The sequence below is a fragment of the Periplaneta americana genome, chromosome 12 (genome assembly GCF_040183065.1).
Source record: "Periplaneta americana isolate PAMFEO1 chromosome 12, P.americana_PAMFEO1_priV1, whole genome shotgun sequence".
Classification (NCBI taxonomy): Eukaryota; Metazoa; Arthropoda; class Insecta; order Blattodea; family Blattidae; genus Periplaneta; species Periplaneta americana.
In genome coordinates, this window is record NC_091128.1 from 97,313,429 (window position 1) to 97,329,321 (window position 15,893).

A 15,893-nucleotide genomic window follows, 5' to 3' on the forward strand; every position below is an offset into this window, starting at 1 on the left:
TCTCACTAAAAGCGACTATAAATTTGAAAGTATGTTAATAAAGAGCTTCGTTATCCACACCACTCAATTGTACAAGTATATTAACAAAATTAAACTGGTTACTTTTTTATTTTATAAGCTCGTTGAATTCGATGGAATAATTGCTGCCGTAGAAATAATAAATATTGCAAATAAAATGTTCTGTAATAATTAGGCCAACAAATTTGTCACTTTAGAACGCTCCGAACCGTAGAAGTTTCTGGCGCGTATTCGAGCAACATGATCAAACTGTTACCCAACACTATATTGAATCAGTCCGAACAAATGGCTCAGTTTTTTATTACGTAGGTCCAACATCTGCACTCTTCCAACGCAAGATATTATGTACGTATCCGGTTTATCAGAACGACAGCACGGAATCGTTTTTGGAAGGGAATAGAATCTACCTAGAAAACAGCATATAGCTTGATATCCCCCTATCAAATCTACCAGCCATATGCAGACCTTGTGACATTATGAAACTTGTATCCTGGATATCATCGTATTGGCCATCATGGTCGGGAATATGGAGGATGACCGCATCTTCTTCTAGTTTTATAAGCTCATACAAAATCTCCTATATTTCTGAGGGTGTGGGATTTTACATATATATAAAGCTGGTGGTTGAATATCGACGCCAGATGGCAGGCTATGCGACCAAGTACATTATTGCGATGTGGTCTTCTTCTTCCTATCTGGGCGCGCACTTATCTCTGACAGACACAAGAATGGCATTCGTGTTGCATGTATCAAACATTTTGATTCCGAATCATGCGTGTTTTTTATCGATGTCTAAATATTTTAATAGCAAGGTACGATATTAGAGCAGACGTCATGTCTCGTTACCTTTTGTTGTATTGTAATCGCTACTATTTGAGAAAGTATTGTTAATATAATGATATACTGAGGTTGTAAGTCAATTCGGTCGAAAATTAGATACCATAGTTATTTTTAAAAAAACCTGCACAAATAATGACGTCTCTGTAATTAAAGAAACAGTAGACCCACTGAGAAAAGTACGATGAGCAAAATATTCTCACATAAAAAGATAATTATTTAAAAATCAAGCTTAAAATATGAATTATTGAATCTAGGTAAAATTAATACTAAATGATAAATCACATTCATTCTTCCAGATACACGCATCAATTAGACAACCTTCTTTGTTAATAGGAAAAGTTACTTGTCTAAAAAGTAGAGAGATAACCATATCTTTTCAACTACAATATTTTATATAATATAGAGAAAGTGGTGTGGTACTGCAAAAGAACAAAAAAGTGACAGGGGACTTCAGTAAATTCCTATAATTTCATGTAACGTCTATACAGAAATTAGGAAAAATAATAAAATTTCCTGTAAGATATAAGCCTAGGTATGTCTAACGAACGGAATTAAATAAGCTAAGTCAATAATAATAATAATAATAATAATAATAATAATAATAATAATAATAATTATTATTATTATTATTATTATTATTATTATTATTATTATTATTATTATTATTTTGGAACATACTAAAGGAAGAAACATACATTAACATTTAATAAAGGCATTACAGAGTTTGTATCAGAATTTAAAAATTCAAATTAAATTAGCAAATGGAAAAATATCAGAACTCATAAACAACAATGGCATACAACTAACAAGGAACAAGTTGGTCCAAACAATATTATATACCGACGATCAAGTATTTCTCAAATTCCGAAGACGGGCTACAGACTACAATATTCTAGTCTAAGTCAATAAAACTGTATAAAATAGCAAGTGAATATGACATTTCCATTTCAAGATAAAAAATAATAGTAATGTGTGGAAAATAAGACAAACCTTAAAAGCGTGAAAATTTAAATAGATGGGAAAATAATTATTGAACAAGTCCTTGAATTTACATATTTAGGAAATTTATTTGCAGAACACAAAACTACCTACCTAACGTCAAATTACAAACATACAATAAAATGAATGGAGTCATTAGAAGAATTTGGTAAAGAGATGACAATGGCTACAAAATTAAGATTAAATAACAATACATCAAAAACAGCACTTAGTTACGGTAGCGAAATTTGAGATATCTTTATAGGTAGCCTAAAGAAATTAACTGCAAGCAGTATAATATTATTATACATCTTTAGAAGAAAAATAAATAAGTAATGATGGAATTCAATATGGTGAATAGTCAAAACAATGTCCATATTCTTAAAAAGTCGAAAATATCTAAGCATATTGGATGGATGCAGACAACATCAGAAGAAAAAAAGTCATCATATAGACGTACTCAGTGTTAATGCTGATCTTCTCTGATATTTAGCCATACAGTAGGCCTACCAATGAAGATGCCGTCGATAACTGGGAAGACTGAAACAGCATTGGAAATATCAATAACATCTTGTGATATTACAGGTATAGGCCTTAATATTGTTAAACCTAAATTAAACCATGATGATAATTATGTATGCAATTTAATTTTGTAATCATACTGTAGCAATACTGTAACATATTCCGTTATTCTTCCGTGAAATATGGAATATTTCAGAAATTTAGAAACTTTAGACGTATTTTCCTACAGAACATGCCTCAGAGATACATATGTTGTATACTGACCTTTCAAAAGTTCGATTAACAAATTTTAATTTGGACAAAATATTAAAAAAAAAACTACTTGTTATTTCTACTAAAATAAAGGTATATTTTGTTACTGGATTTCCAGTTCATTTGTCCATGAAATTAGGCTCAAAGGAAAAAAAAATATGCACCTGATTAATTTTCATATTTCATTAACTCACAAAAATGCATGCATTTGAAAATTCACATTATCAATTATTTACACAGAACTAAATAATAATGACAAAGGGTTGAAAAAACGGATGTCCATCGCCTTGTATTTATGATTAGCACATCAACTGACACTAATTCATTGCAAATGTTTTCTGTAAATCCAAAAATAAACGAAGAGTTAATTCCAATTTGTTTTTCTCCTCTACATTGGTGTTAGCTTTTCCGAATCGCTATAACTGTCAATATAATTCATATAATTATGACAATAAATTGTCAAATTATAATTATTATAATTTACAATTTGAGAATGCTGATGTTTTAGTCGTTGTCGTCCTTGCATTTGAATCAATTTTTATAGTCTCAATCACGCCTGTAGTGATCGAAGTAAGAATCTAAAATACGGATACCTCCAGAGTTGAAAAAGAGTCGATGTTCGTGAGACTGGAGATACCTCTATTAATCTGTTTCGTGAGAATGTAGGTGTCACATTGTTCAGTGTTAAAAATTGGATGTACTTCTATTGGTCAGTGTTTCGTGAGATTACAGGTGCCTTAGCGTTTTTTTTTTGTGTTTCATGAGACTATAGGTAACTAACTCTATTAGTCAGCGTTTCATGAGACTACAGGTACCTGTATTCGTCAGTGCTTTGTAAGATAGCAGGTGTTTCTATTGGCTAGTGTTTTGTGAGACTGCAAGGTACCTCTATTGGTAAGTGTTTCGTGAGATTGTAGGTGTCTCTATTGGTCAGTGTTTGGTTAGTGTTTCATGAGACTGCAGGTAACTATATTGATCAGTGTTTGTTAGTGTTTCATGAGACTACAGTTTAAGCAGGTAGCCCTACTGATCAGGGTTTCATGAGGCTGCAGGTACTTCTACTAGTCAGGGTTTCATGAGGCTGCAGGTACCCCTAATGGTCAGAGTTTCATGAGACTGCAGGTACCCCTACTGGTCAGAGTTTTATGAGGCTGCAGGTACCCCTACTGATCAGAGTTTCAAGAGGCTGCAGGTACCCCTAATGGTCAAAGTTTCATGAGGCTGCAGGTACCCCTACTGATCAGTTTCATGAGGCTGCAGGTACCCCTAATGGTCAGAGTTTCATGAGGCTGCAGGTAGATCTATTGATCAGTGTTTCAGTGTTTCTATTGATTAGTGTTTATGCAAGTCTGTATTTCGTGATACTTTGACGGCATCCGAAGAAGAAAAGTTTTGAATTTTACACTGTATATTGAGCTTCGTATCTCCAACGTTTCGAAACTAATTGAAGCTTCGTAATGAGTACTAGAAATGGATCAGTTGTTTCGGCGTAATTCATAATAAGCTGATAGGGCTCAGTGTATCCAGAGTCTTCCAGTACGTACAATGAAGAAAATTATCATTACGAATAGCATCATAACTCGATTCCATTTCATTTCAGAAAATAAAACACCGATACTAATTTTACAGTAGATTAAGTGCGTTCAGATAGATGTGCACACTATGTTTTTGACGAACACTACATATTTCACCAAATATATTTCAGCTCTAACAAGGTTTGGGCTTTCACGGCCATTACTAGATACAGAATTGATCACACCGTTGTTCTTCAGGTGTTCTATGTATTTTATCTATTTTTATTCTTAACAATGTCTGGTGTTTCACTTGTCCTTTTCAAATGAGTTTTCCACTTTTATTGATAGTTGTTTATATCTCCGTTTCTATTAGTTATCCCCAGATGTTGTCCTATTTTCTGTCTTGGAATTTGAGTGACACCAATTAGCGGCCTAAGAAATCGCATCTGTTCCTTCCCTTGTCTTTCCTCATCACTCTTCTTTAAATCCAATGTTCTCCAACCCAATGTAAGGACGAGTTCAAATAGAAGTTGACGAATTTCAGGTTTACTACCACATAACCTATAGAAAGACTAAAAATTTGTTATACACTAAGTTTTTGTAATAACGAAAATGGAATAATGTTATAAAATTATGAAGGTAACAATGCAAGAAATCCAGGAATGAAACAAACAAAAGAGTCTAAGACTATTGCGGTACTAATACTCTATAATGAAAATGAAATGTTGTTTAAAAAATAACAGATTAACAAATTAGGTAAAAGAAGCTTACATTCTTAAGGAGCATTAAGTGTCGTTACAATTTAAATAAATTAATGGGAAATAGTAACCATTCGGACGTTTCCCATTACCTGTAAAATGCGATATTATAAACTAACATTCGAACGGTGGAACTACTTTCGCCTTCAAGAAGAAAAAAAATTACATGACATTAAGAAAATCCTAGTGACTGCTTGTAACATCTATACGTGAGTTACAATAATAAAATACAATTATGTAGCTTACTTCAAAACACTAGTATATGTTGTTTGATATTCATGGTCTTAAACCCAATTCTTCCATGACTATTGTCGGTAAAAACGTCGAGACATATTAGAGAATGGAGCGAGACAAACCACATGGAAAACCACGAGGCCCGAAGTTCATCCTACACTTATGTTTTCATGGTACAGTCATTTTCCATAACTATGGTCCTGGAACACAACCATGGTCCATTCAAATTTTGTACTCCATAACCCAGTATCTCGTTTATCTATATTTTTGCTGTACTGTAGTTTGAACTCAAGCCACTGCAGCTATCTACGAACGGTTTATGTTACTTCTGCAATGTTCTTTGAATAGTTGTATCGTGGACCATAGTTGTGTTCCAGGACCATAGTTATGGGAAATGACGGTACCACGAGTGAACTTTTCATGTCAAGACGTTACAATTTTTTTCTCTGGTACATCGAACATAGACGTTTCATGCCAAAAATGGTTAGAAGGACATCTTACTCACTGGGGTAGTTATAAATGGTTACATCCATGTGACTGTACAACAGAAGACAATATATAAGTAGCTCATCAAAATATACAGAGTCGTAAAATAATGAATTCAATATTTTGAGAGGTGATAGTATTTATCAAAACAAGAGGAAAATGTCTAATAAACATGGTTCTAAAATATCTTCCGAGGAATGAATACTTGTTCATCAAGATCATAGGATATCATCAATGCGATTTCTATTAAAAAAGAGAATTCGATATTCTGAGATGTAATAATAGTCACCAAAACAAGAAAATAAAGTAATAAAATAAAAAAAAAACATTAATACGAGGCGCATCCATAAAGTAACTTTCCCACTCGTCCCACAGCTAGCAAACCATATGTTGCGCGAAGCGACTGCGTGTGCGTGATAGAGTAATGTTCTGGCATGGCGCATGCGCTAGCGGAACTTCCCGAGTGCTCGCAGTAGCTTCGTTGCATTGGTTGAAGGTGGACGTTCTTATATATTCCAGCTCCCGCAGTGTGTGAAGTGCGGTCAGTGATAAAGTTTTTGAATGCACAGGACATAGCGCCGATTGAAATTGATCGTCAGCTGTGCCAGGTCTATGGCCTAACCTCATGAGCAAGCAGATGCTGCGTAGCTCCACAAGGTCGTCTGTGATGATGGTTGGCCTCCCATTGCGCTCATCGTCAGCACATTTTGGCGTCCTGCTGGAAATTGTCTATAGCAGCAACGCACCATCTGCTTGCCCATAGACCTGGCACAGCTGACTATCAATTTCAATCGGCGCTATGCCCTGTGTATTAAAAAACTTTATTACTGACCGCACTTCACACTCGGCGGGAGCTGGAATAGGAACGTCCATCTTCAACCAATGTAACGAAGCTACTGAGAGCACTCGGGAAGTTCCGCTAGCGCATGCGCCATGCCAGAACATTACTCCATCACGCACACGCAGTCGCTTCGCGCAACATATGGTTTGCTAGCTGTGGGACGAGTGGGAAAGTTACTCTATGGACGCGCATCGTATCTTTCGAAATACGAGTACATGTTCATTAACATCATAGGAGATGCTCAATATGATTTCCATAGAAAAACATTCGATACTCATCAGATTTAAGGGAAAAGTATAATAATCATGGGTCTTACAATTAAATTTTGTGCGAAACAAGGACTTCTAAACTGGTAATGTAAGAAAAGCATATTTTCCAATATGAGCTCTTTGCTTGTTTGTTATTGGGTATACAGTAGCATATCGGAACTGCAGTAAAGAAAGGTGTAACAAAGTGTGAATCCCTAACACGTAGGGTAGAAGAGGCGTTAAAATTAATGGACATTTTATTTAGTAGCTTCTGTGATGTTGCCGAACAACCAGTGGCCTACTCATATGTCAGAAGATATTAATTTAGGATCAATGGTTATTGGGACTTTTTTTCTTTTGATGAATAGACTACCACAGCTTCTCAAAATACTAAATGATTTTCTTAAAAAAAAAAAAATGAATTAAAATTATAAGTGCATCGGTTTGGATGAGTGAATATAACGGAAGTAAACCAGGTATAATATGATATTGGAAGTGAATTGAATATTACATACTGCCTGAAAAAAATAAAAAAGAAGAATAGAGAAAAGCAATGATATTAGAAAGGCATAAAAGCTTTCATCTTAGACAAAGAAAAGACTAAGTTGCTGGCAGAACCAGGAAGAATGCTTGCAAAGAGAAGACGCTGACACAATGACAAAGAAATACATATGAACTAAACATTGCTATGTAGACCCTAGTCCCTAAATGCACCAAGAAAGAGATGGTAACCGAATAAGATTTTAGTCTGAAATATGACGTAATTGAGGGAATTACAATATTTTCAGTCTGTTATATAACGACGCTGTATCAACTACTGGTCATTCATTCATTTAGTGTTCTGCTCAAGGGCAGGTCTTTCACTGCAAACCCAACTTTCTCTAATCTTTCCTATTTTCTGTCTTCATCTTTGTCTCCTCATATGATCCATATATCTTAATGTCGCCTATCAACTGATAACTTCTTCTGCTTCGAACTCTTCTCCCGTTCGCCATTGCTTCCAGTGCATCTTCAGTAAACAGTTCTTTCTCAGCCAATGACCCAACTACTTCCTTTTCCTTTTCCTTTTCCTGATCAATTTCAGCATCATTCTTTCTTCACCCAGCACAGCTTCATTTCCTATTCTGTCCACTTCACACGTTCCATTCTTCTCCAAATCAAGATTTCAAATGCTTCTATTCGCTTCTCTTCACTTCGTCGTAGTGTCCACGTTTCTGCCCCATAAAATACCACACTTCATACAAAGCACTTTACTAGTCTCTTCTTTAGTTCTTTTTCCAGAGGTCCGCAGAAGATTACCCATTTTCTATTAAAAGCTTCCTTTGCCACTGCTAACCTCCATTTGAATTACTGGCGGAAGTTCATATTACTGCTTACAGTAGGCCTACACCCCAAATATTTGAAACTTTCCACTTGCTCTACTGTCTGATTTAGTATTTGCAAGTTTACCTTCTTAATTTTTCTTCCTACGACATGGTATAATTCTCTGGTGCCAAAGTCAGTAAATTTCCTCGGTCAGGAAATATATTTATCCTTTTGCACGTGTAATGGGCTTCACATCTGAACAGTCAATTGAGATTAAAACAAATTACGACAGAAAACATATAGAGGAAATTATTCTGACAATTTGAGACGCGAAAGTGTGCTTCATAATTTTGGAAAGAAGGTAGGGGAATCTACAGCCAGTAGAAGATAGTGAGAATTCCATAAAATAAAACATCCGGTGTGGCTAAAATACGCCTATTAAGTAAATGCCTTTCACGGCATCCAAACGACAAAACAAGACAAAGCAGTCAAAGTGTCACCATTACATTTGTCAATAAATTTTATTACAATAGACCAAGCCCCTGTCGTGCATTGTAAATTGCTGGGCATCTTTGAAAGAGGAGAGGGACGTTGTAGTGTTCACTTTATACAACAGCGTTAATGAGACAAGTTCAGCCAAAATGCAGTGCTGCCAACTTAAATTTTCTCTTATTTAGAAACGAGTTTATATTTTCACATCACTTCATTGTCTTGTTATAGCGCTAGACGAGTGGCTAATGCATCTCCTTTCCAGGCAAACTGCGTTCTTACCCTAACAACTTAAACGTTCACATTTTTTCTACATGTGCACTTCATGACTTAGAAAGGAAAGGTAGCTGCCACTATTCTTAACAGTAAAACATCAATTTGCAGAAACGTGATAACAAACTTACTGGAAATCAAAATACTATATATTCATTCTCAATACGAGTGCAATTAATTTCTCATAAGTACTTTAAAGCAGTGTTTCTGAAACTTTTTAGCCGCGTGACCCCCTAAAACGTAGAAATAATTAATTAATACTTCGCGACCCCTTGCAGAAACTTAATAACAATAACCATTCAAAGCTTTTAAAGAAAATATCTTATAGCCTATGTTTGTAAGTTTTCTCTTGAAAATGGCCCTAAGGATATTGATTGAATAAGGTGAACCTACCATATTCGGGTACGAGAAAGCGATTTAGTTAGGTTTGACTTTGGAAAAACACGTTTAAGAGATTAAATAATCAAATATAGACAGTTCCATTATTAAGACATATCCAAATTTAGAATTACAGTACGTTATTTCGCAACTCATGTGCAATTTTGCAAACTTCTGTGGTTTCACACTAACTCAGGCTTTTTAAGTAATTTTCAGACATTTTTGAATATTTATGGAGAGTTTTCTTTTCTTTTTTTTTTTTTTTTTTTTTTTTTTGTATCTCTGTTTATATTGATCAGATGTTTTGTATTTGACAGATATTAAAGAAAAAATGGGAGTATATGGGTACAGTACATCAGTTATTCAGAGATTTAAAAAATGCATATGACTCGGTTAAGAGAGAAGTTTCATATAACATTCTTATTTAATTTGTATTCCTAAGACTCCAGTTCGATTAATTAAAATTGTCTCAATGAAACGTACAGTAGAGTCCGTATAGGCCAGTTTCTATCTGATGCTTTTCGAATTCACTGCGGGCTAAAGCAAGGAGATGCACTATCACTTTCACCTTTTAACTTTGCTCTAGAATATGCCATTAGGAAAGTCCAGGATAACAGACAGAGTTTAGAATTGAACGGGTTACATAGCTGCTTGTCTATGCGGATGAGGTGAATATCTTATGAGAAAATTCACAAACTATTAGAGAAAATACGGGAACTTTACTTGAAGGAAGTAAACAAATAGGTTTGAAAGTAAATCTCGAAAAGACAAAGTATATGATTGTATGTCTCGCGACCAGAACATAGTACGAAATGGAAATATATAAATTTGAGATTTATCCTTTGAAAAGGTAGAAAAGTTCAAATATTTTGGAGCAACAGTAACAAATATAAATGATACTCGGGAGGAAATTAAACGCAGAATAAATATGGGAAATGCCTGTTATTATTCCGTTGAGAAGCTTTTGTCATCTAGTCTGCTGTCAAAAAATCTGGAAGTTATAATGTATAAAACAGTTATATTGCCGGTTGTTCTGTATGGTTGTGAAACTTGGACTCTCACTTTGAGAGAGGAACAGAGCTAAGGGTATTCGAGAATAAGGTGCTTAGTAAAATATTTGGGGCTAAGTGAATGAAGTCACAGGAAATGGAGAAAGTCACACAACACAGAACTGCACGCATTGTATTCTTCACTTGACATAATTAGGAATATTAAATCCAGACGTTTGAGATGGGAGAGCATATAGCAAGTATGGGCGAATCCAGAAATGCATATAGAGTGTTATTTGGGAGACCGGAGGGAAAAAGACATTTGGGGAGGGCGAGACGTAGATGGGAGGATAATATAAAATGGATTTAAGGGAGGTGAGATATGATGGTAGAGACTGGATTAATCTTGCTCAGGATAGGGTCCGATGGCAGGTTTATGTGAGGGCGGTAATGTACCTCCGGGTTCCTTAAAAGCCAGTAAGTAAGTAAGGTAGCAAGTCTGCGAAGCTATGGTCAGTCTTGTATCAGTCATCTTTGTTTCGATATTGATAATTAATTTGTCTCTGATTCGTCTCACATGATTAATCTTAAATTTGAGTTAGTATTACAGTCTTTGGGAATAACATAGCAAAATATGGTATTTGTTTATGTCTTTAGCCCCTCTTTACCAACAGATGGTCGATTTTCAAGGTAGTGAAAATGTTATATTAGCGTCTAGTTGAAACTGCTTAGCTATCTTACTAGCGACGCATATGAATCTACATGTTTGCACACGTCGATGTGTGCGAATTTCGATTTGCCGCGTACACCGCGCTAGCACAAGTCTTAGCATGGTCAAACGTGAACACGCCTTATTTACCAGTGTCTGTTATAAAGAAACTTAACGGGGACGAAGAGTCATCTTCGAGGTTGTGGCTGGAGCTTCCATGCAATTTATCATAGGTCTAAATTTAATTTCAGTGCGCTCAGTAAAATAATTCGTGTAATATCTGTTCAATTGTCAATGCGAAATGCACAAATTTGTTGCAAAATGAAGTGTGCCGTCTATATCTCACTTTTAAATTAAAAATAAATGCACCCATTGCATTTTAAAAAATGGACCCTGGACTACGGTTTTTTAATAAATATTGCTTTAACAATTGTGTGTCTAATAAATGTGTTTTTAATATGGGTGTGTTAGTTTTTTCGACGGAAAACGTATAAGATTGAGGTAAAAGACAGAAATGTTGTGACGTTATGAAATGAAAGGTGTTCACCGCTATGAAGTAACGCCTAACCGTGAAACGAGGGGGCACAGGTCAAATCTGGTTGGGATAAGTTACCTGGTTGAAGTTTTTCCGGAATTTTCCCTCAACCCAATAACAGCAAATGCTAGGTAACTTTCGGCTTTAGACCTTAGACTCATTTCGCTGGCATTATCACCTTCATCTCATTCACACGCTATATAGGGTGTTAAAAAAAGTATCCAATATTTTAGGAGGTGATAGTATGCATCAAAATGTGTAATAAACATGAGTCCTGCGATACATACTTTCTGAGATCTGAACACTTGTGTATAGGTGCTCAACGTGATGTCCATTTATGGCAATGCATTTTTCTGCCCTACAATACACCAGGCTACCAGATAATCATACCGTAGTTGATACCCCTGGCATGGAATATTGATACGTCGCAAGGAATACTGAAAAGAAAAGTTTGGTTGCGGATATGAACGGGGTTCAGCAGAGATGGTGTTGTGAATTTTCGTAACCAGCATGTGTAGTCTGATGAAAATTCCCTTGCAGTTGAAGAAACAAGGCATCAGCACCGATTCTCAATCAACGTATGGGTAGGCGTTCATGGCGATAGATTAAGGGCCATACGTGCTACCACAGAGATTAACTGGGACTCGTTATCAGGACTTCCTTATTAATCCATTGCCTACCTTACTGGAGTATGTGCCATGTCTGCAAAGACTAAAGAAGTGGTCATGCATGATGGCACACCAGCACATTTTTTCCGCAATGATCGTGAACACCTGACGCTGACTTTTCAGGATCGCTGGATTGATTGGGGAGGTCCCACACCTTGGCCTGCTCGTTCCTCAAATCTAAATCCCCTAGACGTTTGGTTATCAAGAACAACCAGGTCAATTTCAAAGAGTGCGTGATTCCTTACGTAGAAGAGCAGAGGGATGCATTGCCATGAATGGACGTCACATTGAGCACCTCCTATGAACAAGTGTTCACATCTCAGAAAGTATGTATTGTAGGACTCATGTTTATAAGACTTTATTTTCTTGTTTTGATGTATACTAGCACCTCCTAAAGTATTGGATACTTTTTTGATACCCAGTATAACAGTTGAAAAAGCGTAGTGAAATAGCAATTGAAAATTAAAAGTTTACTCTAACGTCACTCGTGGTACAATGGAAACAGAATGGTAAGATGAACTTTGCGTCTCGTGATATTCTATGTGATCGATCTCGCTCCATTCTCTATTTAATGTACCTCGAGATTTTCTAGTCATGAAAATATGGATTTATGGGTTACGTATATGCCTATTTATACATATTATATGAATATCAAATGAAATACGGTACAGTCGTAAAGAAATTACATATAGCATTTTTACTTTAATTCGAGTACGGTATAGATGCTTAACGCAAACATTGGGATTTCCTTAAATCTCTTGTCAATTTTCTTTGTAATCTGTTCCTCCCTCGTGGGAATAGTTAATACCAATTTTACGTATCGGGTATGATCACAGAGTAAGGTCCAACCACCGATTATTCGAGTACACTAAGCACTTCATTTAGTCAGTAACGGACTGAGAACCCTATCACAACAAAAGCGCGTTAAACCTCAATTGTTCAGAGAATGTCGTTATTCATATGAAAATTAACAATTGTAAACTGTCACACTTTATATCCGAACCTTGGCCACTTTATCCACCACAAATCTCTCGGGATATACAGGCGATCGAACCCCTTTCTCTCCAGTTATAAACCGTTAGTTGACTGAGCTATGGTGAGGTTAATTAAACTCCGCTTGAAGACTATATTAGGCCTATATGTCACTGTCCAAACTTTCGTAATGGGGAAAGAAATTTTCTTATGAAATTTCGGCCAGTGTATGGGACCAGTGCTTACCCAGCATCGTGATGCACTTAGATACGCAGCGAAATTCGGTTACGAAAGCCAGCTATAATGACTGGGGATCATTGTGCTAACCTTCAGAGCGCGTCTCCGCATAGCTATCCGGCTCAGCTACTATGTTTTTCTTTAAGAGATCAAAATGCAATACTGGCTTCAAGAAACGAAATTACAGTAACCACAAAAAATACTTTGTTAACATTTAAGGCAGTCTTAACAGTGTTCATTATTCTTTGGTTACCTACAGATCAATTAATTACAAATATAATCTCATCTCCTGTCCTTTTACTTAAAAATCAGTCTATTTTCTCTGACGTACTGATGTGAATCTTCAGGATAAGGCAATATTACGCCAGAGTCTCATACCTATATTCCTATAATGATTTCGGATAATCCGAAAACTGTCAAACCGAAAGGGTCACGGTCCCAATTACTTCAGATTAGCGGGCTTCTACTATAGTATAACTGCAGAGAATTGAATCCCGATATATTCAAAGCGAAGACATTGTGTACTAATCAGGAAGCTGGAAAAAAAATCAAAATGAGCGAGACATCTCGATCAAGAGCAATTCATCCCAAACAATATCTGCCCGGGAATGAACCCTGACGCATCTAAAAAAAGTCACTCGCTAACCAACTGAAGAACGACCATTATGTTGTAACATTTGCAGTGCCATCACATATGCAGTCCTGACTTAATAAAACAAGACCAAGAGATTAAGATGTCAGTCTTAATAAAAAAACTACTGTCATAAAACTTCTCTTCACCTTAGGCCTTAAAGAGCTGTACGAGTCTTTCAAGCCATTAAGTGATGCCCTGACAGTAAACAGTCAAAGAAAAACTCTCCTCCCTCCCTCTCGCAGTCTTAATATAAGCAAGAATTCTCTAGGAGTCAACATCAGTCATTTAGTTAGCAGAAGAAGAAAGAAATGAGTGTCAACCCAAGGATAGGCCACTTTTTCCACCATGATGTGTACCTGCCCGCGGTAGAGTACAGACCTGCGAGCAGCAAGCAAGAAAACACTGAAGAGGTCGTAACTTACCAGTTACCAGGTCGTAACTCGCCCATGTTACGACTTCTACAGTCACTCAGCATCCAGGCCTCCGCACGTGCATTACCAATCTTACACGCTCACTTCGAAATTGTTCAAGTTAACCCTGGATAAAGCGACGCGATTCTATTGCGTCTTGACAACCATAATCACCACTAACACTAATACATAATCATCACCACCATCATCATGATGATCTGTCGATGATGACTGAAATGCGACGCCCATGCAATCAATCAATCAATTCTAAATGCTTTGCATTGTCATTTCAACCATATTTCTCTTTCTTGTGCTGTACTTTTAAATTCTTTATAGTTGTTGCACTTTATTCTACCCAACATGTTTTGGATGCATTTTTTTTTCGGTCTTCCTTCTTGACAAATATTTTCCTCTCCAATATATTAACTAAAAATTTGTTATATATGCCTGTATGAGCAATGCATTTTCTTTAACAATTCTCTAATTTCTTCACTGATATTGTACAGGATCCGATAGAAGAACGAGCAATTATAAATTGGTGGATTATTAACTCAAGAATTTACTTTTGCAAAACGACATAATATGTGAGATCATAAAGTACACATGCCGTCATTTATTTCTTGAAAAGGACGTCCTTCAAGTGAACTACCACTAAGTTGGAAGTGCTTCGTCAAACATCTATAGTAACAATAAAGTCTTCATCTTCATCCTTGCGATTTAAAATCTGGTCAGAAAGCAATTTTTGGTTGAGAATATCGTTATGTTTTAACTTTATTGATGTAGGGTAAAGTTGACTAATTCCATTATACTTCTAATTCCGTGATACGTTTTTTTCACTGAATGTCACGGGTTTGGGTACCTTGCTAGGAAGTTCACCGATGTCTCAAAAATAGGCGAAAAATGAAATCTTTCGAGAAAGATGTCTGGCGCTATGGTCGAACGGCAAAGCTTTGACTGACATTCAATTTTAAAAAAGTATCACGGGATTAGGGGTATCACGGAAATAGGCAACTTTACCCTATCACCTGAATTTTGTATGGATGAAAATGTAAGTCGCATGAGCAGATGGGACGGAATCAAGGCGTAATAAATTAAAATGATGAACTTCACACCTAGTAGCTTAAAAGCTGTCGTTCTTGTAAAAGCTTTTAATTGAAAAAGCACCACTCCACATTTCCATGACGACTAAATGGCATGGTATTGGCAACAGAATATGAACGTAGTTTATCGCCCCTAGACTATGCTGTGAGAGACACATGCTCCTTAAAATCGCCCCTTTCTAAAATTCAGTATTTGACATACTATCTCTCCAGCTGTTTTTCTTTTAATTCTGCGCTAGATCTACATTTTCGTGGCTTCTTAATGATTCATTTCTTGTTTTCCATTTTGCCAATTATCGCTAAAATATAGATTACAAGAGAAGTCAAATGTCTTACTTTGAGATAATAAAGAAACCCTTCTGTGTGCAATGAAAAAATCGAAAACTTTCTGACGCGAAATGTCTTACATTTTGATACACTTAAGGGGGGGATCACTTCGGCGGTCACGGTATCAGGTCTTCGCGTTACTTACATCTGTTCACGGTAATTCGCGCGTACTTCGT